General features: G+C 38.6%; 1 protein-coding gene across 2 annotated transcripts in view; it reads left to right on the top strand.

Annotated features, from left to right (window-relative positions):
- PTPRK (protein tyrosine phosphatase receptor type K) overlaps nt 1-14,873 on the top strand; it is a gene marked incomplete at both ends in the record, with an annotated part of 415,598 nt that overhangs the window by 104,198 nt on the left and 296,527 nt on the right. The window lies entirely within an intron of this gene.

Consider the following 14,873-nt stretch of genomic DNA (forward strand, 5'->3'; position numbering starts at 1 on the left):
GGTTGGTGTGAGCAGCCAACATGGGTTTGAAAAGGGCAAATCATACCTGATCAGCCTTACTGCTTTCTGTGATATGAGGTGCTGTGGACAGGGGAAAGGCAGTGCGTGTCATGTGCCCTGGCTTTAGCTAGGCCTTTGACACAGTCTCTCATAGTTTAATTATCGCTGAACTGGTGAGATATGGGCTCTGCAAGATGATGATGAGTGGAAAATTGGCTGGACTCCCAAAGTTGTGATCAGGGGTGCAAAGTCCTGCTAGTGATCCATTTAATGTCTTCCGTGTGCTGGAGGGCAGGCCTGTACTCAAGAAGGTCATGGACAGGGTGCAGAAATGGACTGACAGGAACTTCATGCAATTTAACAAAGGGAGATGCAAAGTCCCGGCCCTGGGGAGGATCAGCAACCTCATGCTGGGGCTGGCCAGCTGGAAAGCAGCTTTGCAGAACCTGGAGGTCCTGCTGGCCCATGAGCCAACAACGCATCTTTGCAGCAAAGGTGGCTAGCAGCCTCTTGGGCTGCAGCAGGCAGCAGGTGATCCTTCCCCCCTGCTCAGCGCTAGTTAGACACATCTGGAGTGCTGTGTCTGGTTCTGGGCTTCCCAGTACGAGAGAGGCATGGGCATACTGGAATGAGTCCAGCAAAGGACTACCAAGCTGGTCAGGGACTGGAGCACAGGACATCCAAGGAGAGGCCGAGAGAGCTGGGCCTGTTCAGCCTGGAGAAGAGAAGGCTCAGGGGAGACCTTGTTTGTTGTTTAGAACTGCCTGATCAGAAGATAAGGAAAAGGTGGAGCCATACTCTTTTCTCATGGTCATAGGATAAGGGGCAGTGGGCACAAGTTGGAATATGGGAAATTCTGGTTAGATATTAGGAAATATTTTTTACCGTCAGAGTGGTCAAATACTGAAGCAGGTGCCTAGAAAGGGTGTGGGATCTTCATCCTTGGAGGTATTAGACCTGATAGGCAGGCTGCAGTTTAGCTGGATTTGAGCTGTGGGTTGGACTAGAATGACCTCCAAAGGTTCCTTCTGACCCGAACCACTCTGTGACTGCATGAAAGCAGGTATGTGAGGATGCTAATTGAGAATGAATATAAATCAATGATTAGAAAATGAAGATGATGAAAATTAAGCAGAAAAAATGGACTAGCGACTTGAACAAAATAGAAAAGGAAAATGATGTGGATTTTTGCCTGCCACAAATCAGTATTAGGCAGCGGTAGTACAGTTCTGAGCAAGTTGAGAGTTCTGCTCAGGAACAGGTAGGGTGCAACACTACTTACTCAGGTAATAATATACTTTCTTCTCCCACTGGTAATTGGGATATCAGATGGCAGTTGCTGAAAAATAAATACATGTTAAATCTGTAGGACTATATAATTTGCATGCAGTACCCTTTGAATCAAACCCTTGATTCAAGACTTTTCCAAACCATTGATACTACTTTTTTAAGATGAGCTAGATTTTTTTTAAAAAGACTATAGATTATTCCAAGTTTTTGTGCTTTTCTTTTTTAAATCTGATTGTGAGCTTGTTGACATGATGTTGTCATTGTATGAGCTAGGATTTTTTTGAAGACTAGAAATGAAGCAAAACGTTTGGGGCCATTTAAAATAATCTTCTTGGGAGACAGTTGATATTATATTGTCAGTAGACCAGTATCATCGGATGAAAGAGGCTTAAAGGTGGTAGCGTAAGTAGATTTTTTTTTTTTTTTTTTTTTTTTTAATGAAGGTAGTGTTTTATTCACAGAATATTCTTTGTTTTGGTACCTGCGTTCAGTCAGCCATTTATGACTAAATGTATTTGTGGGGCTGCAGGTTGAAAAGCAATGACTCAAAAGATCTCTGAGGTCACAGGCAGCCTTAAAGCCACATACGGATGTAAGTACAGTTGGAGTATAAATTGGTGGGCCGATGCAATTGCATCTGCAGTGAGTGTTTGACCTTGCGTTATTGCCCATTTCAAAACCAGATGCTGACAAATGGGAAAGAACAGAGAATGGAGCAGTGAGCAAGGTTAAGGATTCAGAAAGTGCCTCTCGCTGAGACTAAAGAGTGACGGTCTCTTCAGTCGATCTGAAAGAAATTTCAGCTCTTGTGAGGATGGCCAGAAAGTGGCTGCATGAGGAAAAGGTTTAATTGGTGATAGCTATTTAACCCAGCCAACAAAGACATCGTAGTATCTAGTGATTGTAAGCAGAAGTGATATAAATTCTCCTCAGCCCTATTTTAAACACTTCTTTCCCTAGTGAGGGAAGTTAAGATTAAAACAATTTTGGCTAGTTTAGATTTTTTGTTTTTGTTGCTTGTTTTGTCACCTCTTAGTTTTCAGTGACTCTAATTGGCCTACTTCAGATCGTGTTTTTGTGGCTCGTTTATGTATTTATTAGTTTCCACATGTGCAATCCAAAACCAGAACTATTTGTTCGGTCTGAAGAGGAGAAGTGATTGCATGGATGTGTGCTATGAAGGTGCAAAATGAGTAATGAGCTGGAATGCAAAGCCCTGAAGGCAGTTAGGCCTGTCCTTGTCTGTCTTGGGAAGAATGTAGTTTATTCAGTTTCCAGGAAGTTGCTTGGTGGAAAGATCCTGCCCCTCCCCCCCCCCCCCCCCCCCCCCCCCCCTTTTTTTATTTTATTTATTCAGAGTGTGACAGCATTTGAAAGTCTGTACCAGGGATGTCCAAAACTTTCATATTTTCAAGTTGGGAAGTTGTGGTGTGGCCAAGAGTTGAGCACCTTCTCCCTAGGGCAGGATCACCCCTCACCAGCCCAGTACTCCTCCACTCTGCCAACCTGTCCCTTCTCCTAAAACCAACCACCCCCTCCATGTTCCTTCCCCACTTCACTGAGACAGGTTCCCTTTGCTCCAAGCCTCATTCAGATTTGAGATCTCAGGGAATGACCCCATCTGCTCAGTCATGTGCACCAGCAATCATGTCCTGTGAGTGGAGTCAGGACCTAACGCTACAGCTGTGCTCACGGTTGAAACCATATAGCGCTTCAGCCTCTCTTTCTCCTTGGTCCATTGTGGCTGGTGTAGCTACCCATTACAGGTGCCATCCCCAGATGTGGGGGGTCACAACAGTTCTGGAGAGAGACATGCCTGCGTCCTCGAGGGACCTGCAATATTTGTATGTTGTTATATATTATTTGTATAATATCGATATATTTAAGGTACGCGTTGGTAAGGTTTTAATAAAGAAACATCATTTGAAACTGCTTGTTAAACTATACAAAGCTGCTGAAGCACTAGTGCTAGCTCCTTGGTTCTGGAGCTTCATGTACAATAGAGAGTCCGTTCTAAAAATAGTATTATTTTGCAATTTCAAGCTTTTTAAGATAGAGGAGCAAAAGCAGTATTTTCTTTGCCATCATGACAGCTGTGGCAGGTGTGTATTTTGGTGAGCAGGCCTTCGTTAAGCCAGAGGTTTGACCAGATCCCTCAGGTAGGCTTCCCAGTGTCAGCTAATGGGTTACAAGGAAAAGTGAAAATTGCAGTTAGGGGTTAGTGACAGTTGTAATTTTTCGGTGAATAAATCAGAAATAGTAGCTTTGGGGGGAGAACAACATGTTGTCGCAATACAGCATTCAGTGTCTTTGCTTAATGTGAGCAACAAATAGCGATACCATTAAGAAGAGGGAAGTGGTACTCTTACAGATCTTTGCTAAGTGTTTCCTATTGACTTTTGAAAAGGCAACTGGGAAAAACCTTTGCTGCTCTTTTGAGTCATATGCTGACTGTTACTGGATTGCTTGTAGACTTTAGCTGTCTTTCCTGCTGGGAGAAACTTTCAAATATATCTGACTTAAATAGATGAACACTTATCTTCTATGTGCTTTGATAGCTCCTCTTAACAAGTTTCCTGTTAACAAAGATATTTGCATGTAAATGTTTGTCTCTTGCATCCCATCTGCTCCATCTTTTTCATCCTTAACTGAAATCCTAATTATGATAGCATTTATGATTGTTCCCCAAGTAAACTGTGGTATCACTCATACAGGATCTAATGTCAGTACAGCAACATTTGAAAAGTTGAAGTTTTACTTGACTTTTCTTTTTTAAAATTTGATCTGTACAAGGAATCAAATTTAATGTTTAAGAATGTAAATGGGGAATAGCAAAGTATTTATTCAACATTCACCTTTATTCAACAGTGTTTTACTGAACTGGAGAGAGACATAATATGATGTACACTTGCTATAATGAATTGGTACTGAATTTAACAGATGAATGAAGTTTGGTCATTACAAATCTTATATTCTTCAAGTGTGGAGTAGGTTATGTTGTTTTATATTTTAGTCAGGTGTGGTCCATTGAGTTTTTACTTAGAAAGTTAGGTAAAACAGGAAAAAAAAAAAATTAGTTGTAAACATAATAATGAAAACCCTTTGTTTCTTGGAAGGAAAGAAAATAAAATTATGCAAGCCAGAATCTTGTGGAACTAAAACCTATGATACTTTCAAGATAGCCTAGAAAATGATAATTTCTTCAAAGATTTGCATAAGGATTTTTATAATTTACCTACCCACAATCCTATAGATAACTGCTCAGGATACTGCAGCATGTTTGCAGGAGAGATCATATAGCCTTTGAAATGTAATTTTCTTTTTTTTTTTGCTTTCGGTCACTGTATTAGTTCTGTTGAAGATGAACAAACATGAAAACAACTGTCCCTAAGTTAGTGGTATAAAACCTTTGTTTGGGGGGTGGGGAGATGTTACATCTCCATGATCTGTCTGTCTTCCTTCACTTGAAGACTCAGCATGATGTGTTAGAAATGTACTGAAATCTTTTGGGGGTATGTGGGAGTTACAATGAAGAAAATTGACTTAAATGAACAGAAGACTAAGCATCAGCTGAAAATAAGATCTGTTATGTGCTTCCACCCCTTCCTCCAAATCTAAACTGTAAATGTGGGACTAAAAATTCTTTGTCTGGAGATATACTTCTCTTTAAAATTCTAAGTGAGATTGGACAGGTATGTAGAAAAAGAAAATCCAGAGTTTATATAAAACTGGAAGTAGTAGTCAAGGAATTTTCTTGACAAGATTATAAGATCTGAAGCTGATGGATTGAATGTTTAACTGATTTGGCAGGTTTCATAAATATTTTATAATTTTGTTTAAAAGTTTATATTTTGAAATAAAGTTTGAGAAGTAAAACAAAGGCATGATCTAAACTAAAATAAAAATATTTTTTAATGTGGACCACTACACTTTTGTATTTTCCATTACTAAATTCAGCTCCTATACCAGTCTGCCATCAGATAATTTCCAAGACTATTAGGGAATGTTTTATGCTAAACATTAACCAAAAGTTGCTTTTAATTCATCATTTACCACAACAAAGTCTTCGTTCTGTAATGTCATCAGCATATTAGTTTTCTTAAGATCTAAAATCCTATGGATCTAGGAAAAAAAAAACTTTGATCAAAGATCTAAACTTGAAATACGTATACTAATTCTTCCCATGTTTGGAGTTGATAGGATAGTGAATATTTTTTGCATTATATAAGCAAGTTAATTTTAATATTTAAAAAAAACCTACGGTAATCTGCATGCTTCTCTAATGCCGCTGTACTTGATTGGAATTTATAATAGGAAGAAAAATTACATATAATGATGTTTGTCTTTGACCTTCCATGTTAATTAAAATGGTAACTGTCTCTAGTTTTGTTTCATCACCTAAATGATGAAAAACTTTGATTTTGTACTTTGTCGTTTCCTAGCCATCCCTTCCCCTTTTTGCTGACTCTTCCCCCTCCCTCTCCCACTCTCCTGAAATGCTTTAACCTACCCTTATGATTATAGGCACAAGGTCATACAGTAAAAGGACATCCAAAGCTGCAGCTACATGACTTCCGTGCTTTACAATCAGTTTGTTTGTTTACATTAATACATATGCACAAGATCTTAACGATTCTGCTATTCCCTTCATGTCTTTTCCCTCCCCCAAGTACCTTCCTATGTGCTAAATGAGACTAAGTGATGCACTAAGGAAGCCTGAGGCAAAAGAACAAGCAAGCATTTTTCATACATATTTGCACTGCTTATCAAAAAAAATTAATGACTCAAGTTTTAATCTTCTCTCAATTTGATGAGATGCCAGCCATTCACAGAATTGTTAATTGACCTTTGAAATATAAATCAAGGAGTTATTCACCAAATTAATTCTAATGAAAAGAAGTCCTGAAGATGAAACTCTCCATGAGTAGGTGGGCATGTTGGACCACAATGCAAATAAGGAGTATGTAAAATGACCCAGAGTTTGCAGGATGATTTGTTTGCTTTTTATTTACAGAAGACTGACTTAACATATAATGATAAAGAATGGCTTCTATTGCTTTACAGGCTAGAGCATAGAGAGAGTTAATGTTGCCATGGTATATGGCAAAATTTAGGCTGAATGTGTTTGATTTGGAATTTGTGGTCCTATCATAATGAGGGAGAAAAGAGACACTGAATGGCTTTCTGGCTCAGGTTTTGTTCTGGTAAAAATGGTGCGACGAAGGCCAAGTCTCCTGATGCTTTGAGCTTCATAAGATCACAGCCGATCATCTACTTCTGAATGAAATAAAAAGCTAGATCACCAATGAAAATAATTAGTTGTTTTTACTGAAAGCAGATATTTTTGCTTTTAAAAGAGTTGTTCTACCCAAGGGTTTTCTCTTGACAGCCTGCTTAAACATACAGTTCTTAGATGAGGCTTTGGTTTTAGTCGTGGGCTTTCTTTCGTCTGGTAGGCTCCATGCCTAACACTAGCACTATGTTACTTTTCTCTGAAGCTGGCCAAATGTATAGTCTTGTGCATCAGTGACCTAGGAAATTGGGAAATCCTATCAATATATCTAAATGCCTGCAAGGAGAGTGTAAAGAGGACTGAGACAGGCTGTTTTCAGTGGTGCCCAGTGACAGGACAAGTCAGTGGACACAAACTGAAACACAGGAGGTTCCCTCTGAACATCAGGAAGCGCTTTTTTTACTGTGAGGGTGACTGAGCAAGCAGTACAGGTTGCCCAGGGAGGTTGTGAAGTCTCCATCCTTGGAGATAGTCAGAAGCCGTCTGGACTTGGCTGGGCAACTGGCCCTAGGTGGCCCTACTTGAGCAGGAGGTTTGGACCGGATTACCTCCAGAGGTCCCTTCCAACCTCAACCTTCTCTTATTCTGTGAAATCTTTGAATTTGGTTTTCTTATTTTCTGTAACTGTGGAATACTTTTAAAATACGATTTACTGCTTCTGAACAGCAAGACAAAGGAACTTTCCAGGTCTGAAAGTATTGTCCAGCTCTTTTCTTGTTGTGGTCTGAATACATGGAAGCAGATTTGTTTTTTTTCTAGACCTCTATTGGGAACAAAACTAGAAGATAATTGGAAAAAACATTCCCTTCTTAAGTGTTGCACAGCTGTTATGATTCCTGTCTTACTTTTCCCATCTGATACAGGCACTGTTGCTCACAGTAAGTGTAACTCAAGCAAAATGTCTTCATCTTATGCCACTTTTTTTTTTTTAATAATCACAACTTTAGCATGATTTTTCTGATAGATAGTGTTAATTTATACACAGTTTCCTGGGGTAACACAGACAGTTTTATTACTGTTACAGCTTTTCATTATAATGAAAATTCTACAAATAAGTAGCATGCATGTCAATATTGGAGATTTATGAGAGAGAGAGAGAGAGGAGGGAAGAGTAGATTTGTTCAAATTTTCTTCAGTCTTTGTCTAAGTTTTTTAAATTTAAATATAGCTGTAAAATAAATAATTTTCAAAAATTTGATCTACTCTGAACTAGTACAAGTTTTAAAATTACAGAAGGTAGGTATAATTTCATTCTAGTGGTTTTGAAGTTTGAAGTTTATGACTTGCCGTATTATATTAAGTGTATGCATAAATTGTAGTGTGTTGTGCCATTAACTACGATATAGTAATTTCAAGTCTAAGCACTTTATTAAGGGATGGAGAAATCGGGGGTTTTTTGCTCTCCAAGAGAAGCGAACATAATTAAAGGAGGCGCAAACCCACATTTATAAGATACATGGCACATCTGGCAGCTTGTGTGAAGATAATATGTTTGTTTGGCTGTGGGAATGCCTGCAATTGTATCTGCCAATCTGACATGGTAGGAGTTCAGCTAATGAGGTTGCCTAGCAAAAAGTGCATCAGGAGGAAGTCAGGGTTAAAAATAAGCATACATATGAAGAGAGAGCAAAGGATTTATAATGGATGTAAAACTGTTCCAAGTTGTTATGGCAACTAACATTTTAGACCCATAATTACATAATAACAATGCTGCCAATCCTAAATAGATTGCATTTTTGTTATGTGTTTTTCTTCAATATTTTTTTAAAAATCTTAAAATATTTTTTAAAATATTCAGTATTTGAAATAATCCGTCAATGATTACATAAAGTTCATATAGTTTCATTTCTGTAGAACTACACTGAAAAGCAAAATAAAACTTCATGGAATAAATCTAAAAACTAAAATAGAGGAAAAGTATGCGTGATTTTGATACTAAAGCAATTTTTTTTGCTTAAACCTGCAAAACTGATATAAAGATATAAATCCTAGTAGTATTTGTTAGGTTAGACTTAAATAATGGATTTTTCTAACTTCTTAAAATCAAGCTAATAATGCTGTTTACTCTCTTGGGACAGTTAATAGGAAAACCTTTGAAAACATATAGAAATAATAACCAGAATGAGTAGTATAGTTATTTGCCCTGATTGTCCCAAAAGGGAGAATAAATATATTTTGTTCCTGCCACCTCTTGAAGCCAAGTTTTTCAGAGAGTCTATGTAATAGACGATATGAGAAATTAGATATAATATAATTATAGCTCTTCCAAGAGTGCAGAAAAATTTTAAGTACAAGTTTTTTTTCATAGCAGGATTTGCATGTCCAAAGAAAAACAACAAAGCTGGTGAAGAGTCTAGAGCACAAGTCTCATGAGGAGCAGCTGAGGGAACTGGTGGTGTTTAGCCTGGAGAAAAGGAGGCTGAGGGGAGACCTTATTGCTCTCTACAACTGCCTGAAAGGAGGTCGTAGCGAGGTGGAGGTCGGTCTCTTCTCCCTAGTAACAAGTGATAGGACGAGAGGAAACGGCCTCAAGCTGCGCCAGGGGGAGGTTTAGGTTGGATATTAGGAAAAAAATTCTTCACTGAAAGAGTAGTCAGGCATTGGAACTGGCTGCCCAGGGAAGTGGTTGAGTCTCCATCCCTGGAGGTATTGAAAAGAAGGGTAGACGTGGTGCTTAGGGACATGGTCTAGTGGTGGACTTGGCAGTGTTGGGTTAACGGTTGGACACGATGATCTTAAGGGTCTTTTCCAACTGAACTGATTCTATAACTATTTCTTGTCTCTCAAGAACTTACTGTGCCATGGCACTGTTTTAAGATTTGGTATAAACATTACTAAGTTTGATCAAATCATAATAAAAGTAAGAGTGACATATGCATTTACTATTTAGAAGCCACCTTGGAGTGGTCATAATATGACATATTATGACATGTCCTTTCCAACTCAGGACATTCTATGTGTAGTCTACCTTGAGGTTGTTCTCATTTTAGGCTTTATTTTTTGTTTGAGGAAAGCAGAAATCTACCTTTTTTTTGCCTGATGTAATACAGAGAACTTCCTGCATCATCTGTGCAAGAGGGATGAGACAAATAAGGGAAGGTAGTTGCTGTAAATCCAGAACTTGCCTCTCTCTTTTTTTTTTTTTTTTTTTTTTAATCAACTGGGCTGAAGCAAGATGCTACTTCAGTTATTTGAAGAGAGTGTGAAGATGTTGAAGACCACCCAAGGAAAGTAAACTGCTCCAAAGACATGCTTAGCAACAGTCCTCTAAATTTCTTCCAGAAGGAGCTGTGGCAAGGCACTGGATGTTTACAGAAAACTGTCATTCTGCCCATCGCAAAAATTGTGAAATTGTCATCCCAGCTTAATTAAATGCTTTCGTGACACTTGGAGCACTGCCTTGCTCACTGGCTGACAAGTTTTTCTTGACTAAGAAACAAGCAATGCAAGCGTACTTAATTCTTCTTCCAGCTCAGATTACTCCATGGTGGTGTGTCTTCAGTTCATTAACCCTTCAGTTTTTCACATGTGTGCAAGGTCTGAGCTGTAGAAGTTGCTTGGAAAATCAGTGGACCTTAAATTGAGTCTTGCATAAAATTCTTGTAGTGTTGAAGAAGACTGGATTATGTTCTTCCGTGATCTGTGAAGGTCATTACTAATGTCACCGAACTGTTGGATTTATATTCCTGCCATGGCAAGGACAAGCAATTGTTTAATACTCATGAGTCCAGATTTGTGAGCATTACTTAGTGTAATGTAGTGAAACGTATGTACTCTCCCGTCTTTCTAATAAGGGCGTATTTACAATAAGATGAAGAGAATTGGTATTGGTAAGTGTGGCGTTTGATATATCATAGGTATGTGTGCATAAAATGGTGACATCAGGTCTTCTGATCATTTGAAAAGTAGGGAGTTAAGCTGGAAAGAAAACTGATGGCCTGATAGAGAGGGCTTGAGTTGCAAATTCAAGCTTTGTTATCCATAATTGAAGAAGGGGGTTACCAGTAATGCTCAAGGTCTTATTTTATCAAATGTATTAGGAATGCAAATTATGTACCAATGAGGAAAACAGGAAAGAGTACAAACCCTGGAACATTAAATGCAATGTTGCAATATGGCTGTCCAAGAGATTTTTAGTAGGAGCTTGCTAAAAGCTTAGAATTTAATTAAAACACCAACTTTTTGTGAGACATCAGAAGCTAAGAGCTTGGAGGGGGCTGTTGGGGAGAACAGATACTGAAAGATTGAAAAGAACATTCCGGGTCACCTTATTACAGGGACACTGAATGTGTTATTTAAACTGTGTATACACAGTAGAGGAACTTGTTCATATGAGATCATCTGTGGCTGTGTTTATAGGAAGTCCCCATAGCGAATACTGTCCATTGCAAGGAATCACTGGCAGTGGCAATAATGTTCCAGACATCCAAAAGAAATTCCAGTGTGAAATTGTGGTGTCCTGGCCATTGCTGACACTGCAAGGTAACACGTCTGGTACTAGCCTTTAAAAAGGACTAGAGTAGGAAGTAGGAAAAATAGCCAGTCTTCACAGCGGGAAAAGTTATCAGCAGGATTTCCAAACTATGTCCTGTGACCTTTGCTGGGCCATGTCGGAAATGTTATGTGAAGCGGGGTGGATTCTGGGGCTAAAAAGTTGCCATGTAAAATAAAAGTTATTTAGGATGATTAAACCTGTAGCTTATTCCAGAGAGTTGCAGGAGTCTTTCATTGAGCAGTTAGATGATATCAAACTGAGTATTAAAGCGTGTAAAGCACAATGCACTAATTTATTTGTCCAAATACTGGAATAAGTCATCATTCACTGTAGAAAGTGCTTAGCAAATAGTGAGTCAAATATTGTGTTAGTGTGAAAAGCGTTGGGTGGGAAAATGGAAGGCATTTGTAGGCCACAATAAAATTGCAGCCTTGTGCTGTATGTGGACCTTGCTCAGTGGAGAGCAGAGGCAGTAGAGGAATACTGGTTTTATTAGTACTATTGCTACATAGGGGCAGAAAAACCTGCAATTGCTAGCGTTCCCTTGTCCTAGGCAATTTTAGGTAGCACTTAGATGCATATCAATATGTCCATGCACCAGACTGCAGGGAATGGCCAGCCTGTCGATTGGTTGGTGCTTGCTCAGGTGGCATGGTCTTCCAGCCCAACTCAGTTTTTCTAGAATTACCTTTGCAGACATGCAGTTACATGCATACTGCTGTTACAGATCTGTTAAAATACTGGTCTTTGAAAGAGCCTTAGCTTTGCAGTAGTTTGTAAACCTTCTTGCATAGCATTTGTTTTGCCATTTTGCTGTTATTGTGAGCATGCAGGAGATGTATTACGTGGTTGAGAGTGTAGTCAGGTGGTGGTGGTGGGCTTGGGTTGATGGAGTTTTCTTTACCAAGGTGGCTGTATAAATCAGTGATGCTTTCATCTCTTCACGTGATCGGAACTGGATTAAGTATTATCTAAAAGGATATGACAGACCTAAAAAGATAAAGAAGCAGAATGAAGAATGAAATAGGGATAAAGAGTGATGAGACTGTTCCTACATTTACTTGAAGGTGATGAATTTTGAAAAACACCAAGTAGTCTAGAGTGACTTGAACAAGAGAAGTGAGAGGGAATGTATGTTGCACACTACATAAAACCATGGAAGAAACAGTATATATGAATACAGACTAGCTATTCTTAGAATACCAGAAGTAGGGTGAGGCAGTGGAATCAAGCAGCACATCATAATGAAGGTAGATACGTATGTTTGCATGTAATGAAATGTTTTGACAGACGGAAGTATAGCTGAATTAAAACAAGTGCTTGATGAACTAATGAACGATAGGACTTTTGGTACAAGAGTTCAGTTACAAAGTGTGGCTCGTGAAGTTCCCAATCTGCTTGCTGGAAGAATGAACATGAGAAAAAGATTAGTCTTTTTCTTGTGCTGTTCCTTAAACATCCCAAATGGCCACTATCACAATTATTATGTTCTTTTAATGTTTCATTAAATAATGTAAGAGATGATTTCAGAAGCTCCTGTCCACTTCTTTCTCCAGCTGTATCCAGGCATGACTTGGAGAGAAAGTGGCTGGTTCTAAACTACCTTTGGGAAGCAGAGGCATTGGCATGCTAGATCAGCATTCAGTTTTTGATTTTACCAGATCCCACAAATGCATCAAATGATAGTAAAAATAGTTTTAAAGTGGCTTGTGAAGCTGCCCCTCTAAGTAGCTTCCGGCAAGTTCTGCTGTTTTCCAAGCAATAGGGATGGAAGTGACTGTAAGATATGATTGTTTCTGTGGTGGGTAATAACAGGACCTGAAGATTCTCGGTTTGATGCTTCATGGCTTAGTGGCAGTGGGAAGAGGTGTGCTGGGAACTAGCTTGTAGTCATGGATGTTGCTGAAAAGGCTGGCTGTTAGAGTTGAGCGAGGAGAACTGACTCGGAATCTGCTCTTTAGAGGAAACCTGGATTATTGCAGCATTACACTTTCTGAAAGGTGTGGGGCCTTTTTGGGTTTAGTGGTCATTAATTTGCATAACACCTTCAGCATCTTGGATTAGGGATTCTTGAAGCAGAAGATGGTCAGAAGGGAACTGTCAGGCTGCATTCATTTTATGAAACAATGTCATTTTCTGAGTGGTAAGCTACATAGTTCTGGGGTGTCAAGTTAGTAGAAATCTTGTTGAGTAATCAGAAAGGTACGAATCACTGATTAGCATCTTTATATAGTCGAGTACTGTTTTCTGTCTTGAACTGATTAAAAATATGTTTTTATGGTAACAGGATGTAAGTGAAACAAAACATAATTAATTTTTACAGTGCATTTAAAATCTCTTTTCGCCTTTCCTTCCTCTTTGTGCACTAGAAAGCAGGAAAGCAACAACCAGCTTTGTTTTTCATTCATATAGGTGTGAATTTTGATTCAGACAAAAATATTCTATAAAAAAATTAGAAACAAAAGTGATGACAAGCTGTCTAGCTGTACACAGACAACCATGTTTTTGCATCCCTTTCTACTACACGGAATATTTGTTTTGATAGTCTCATAAAGAGTTTATGAGGAAAAAACTGGATGCTGTCCTTCTGCCTATGAGTATCTTCTCCATCTCATTGAAAACTTAGGCAGCAACAGATAGGTCCTGAAACTGAAGATGCGTCTCTCCAGCATTCCTAATCAGCCTTGGTAGAGTGCTAGCAAGGGAGAGGGGTCTGGTAGCCAGCTTCTAGGAAGCAATGCACAGCAGAGTTGGCTCATTTATACATCTTAGGCATCTCCCTTTATAGGCTTTCAAAAATAGTGAAGTCTTTTGTGTATATACTCCCTGTTCTTTTGCACTGAGAAAATAAACAAACAAGAAGTAGTGTCTTTACCTTGTAAGTTACACGGTCTTCCTAAAGAACATTTTTATCTCTTTGCTTCAGTACATGTTTTTCCCATTGCCATGTTTCTGCCTAAATTTAGACTGTAGTTTCTTCAGGTTAAGGAACAAGTTTATATGTACAGAAAGAGCCACATCCACTCAGATTCTCATATAATTAATTTTCTAAATAAATATTTTTAAGCTGAGAGTTGCATGGAGTGGAGAGGATGCCTGGTTAAAATGTGGGAAGCTGTTAGCAAACATCTTGAGCATAGAACTAGCAAGCTGAACGATAACTCACTGGAGGTGATTCTCTAGTAAGTCTGCTCAGTAACATATAAGCTCAGGTGGCTCACTGCTTTTAGATATGTGCGTGTGTGTTTCGAAGGATTTGTCTTGTTTCTTATTGGAAAAAAATGATCGGTCAATTGGAAGTACTGAATTGTAAGAAAATGTAAATTAAAAAATACATAGCTTTTTGCATTCAGTGAGTACTTCAGAAACTTGAGCATTATCCTTCCTTGTCATTTGTAGTAGTTTGGAGGGTGTTCATGCTAGAGAATTTTTTTTTTTTTTTTTTTTTTACAAGTGGTAATTTCACAGGTTCTTAGTTTCGCTATTTTTACAAAAAGACTTTATCCAGTAATAAAATTAAGCTGTACTCACTACTTCTATTAGATTCAAAGTTTTTATAGACTTGATCAATGGGGAGTGTCATGAAATACACATTGAAGTTGCTTTCAGTGCATTGTTGCCAGCCCTTGTTGGTGTTGTTCTGCCCCCACTTTCCAGGGGGGTGCAAATTCTTAGATACTCTTGAAAGTGCAAATTCTTAGGTGTTTTTCAGAAGGAGTTGAAATTCAGCAGAGAGTCCAGGTTTAGCAAAACAGCTTAAATTTTCAGTGAGTAGTCTTTTATGCATTATATGAC

Source organism: Platalea leucorodia, assembly GCF_965183815.1.
Source record: "Platalea leucorodia genome assembly, chromosome: 3".
Lineage (NCBI taxonomy): Eukaryota > Metazoa > Chordata > Aves > Pelecaniformes > Threskiornithidae > Platalea > Platalea leucorodia.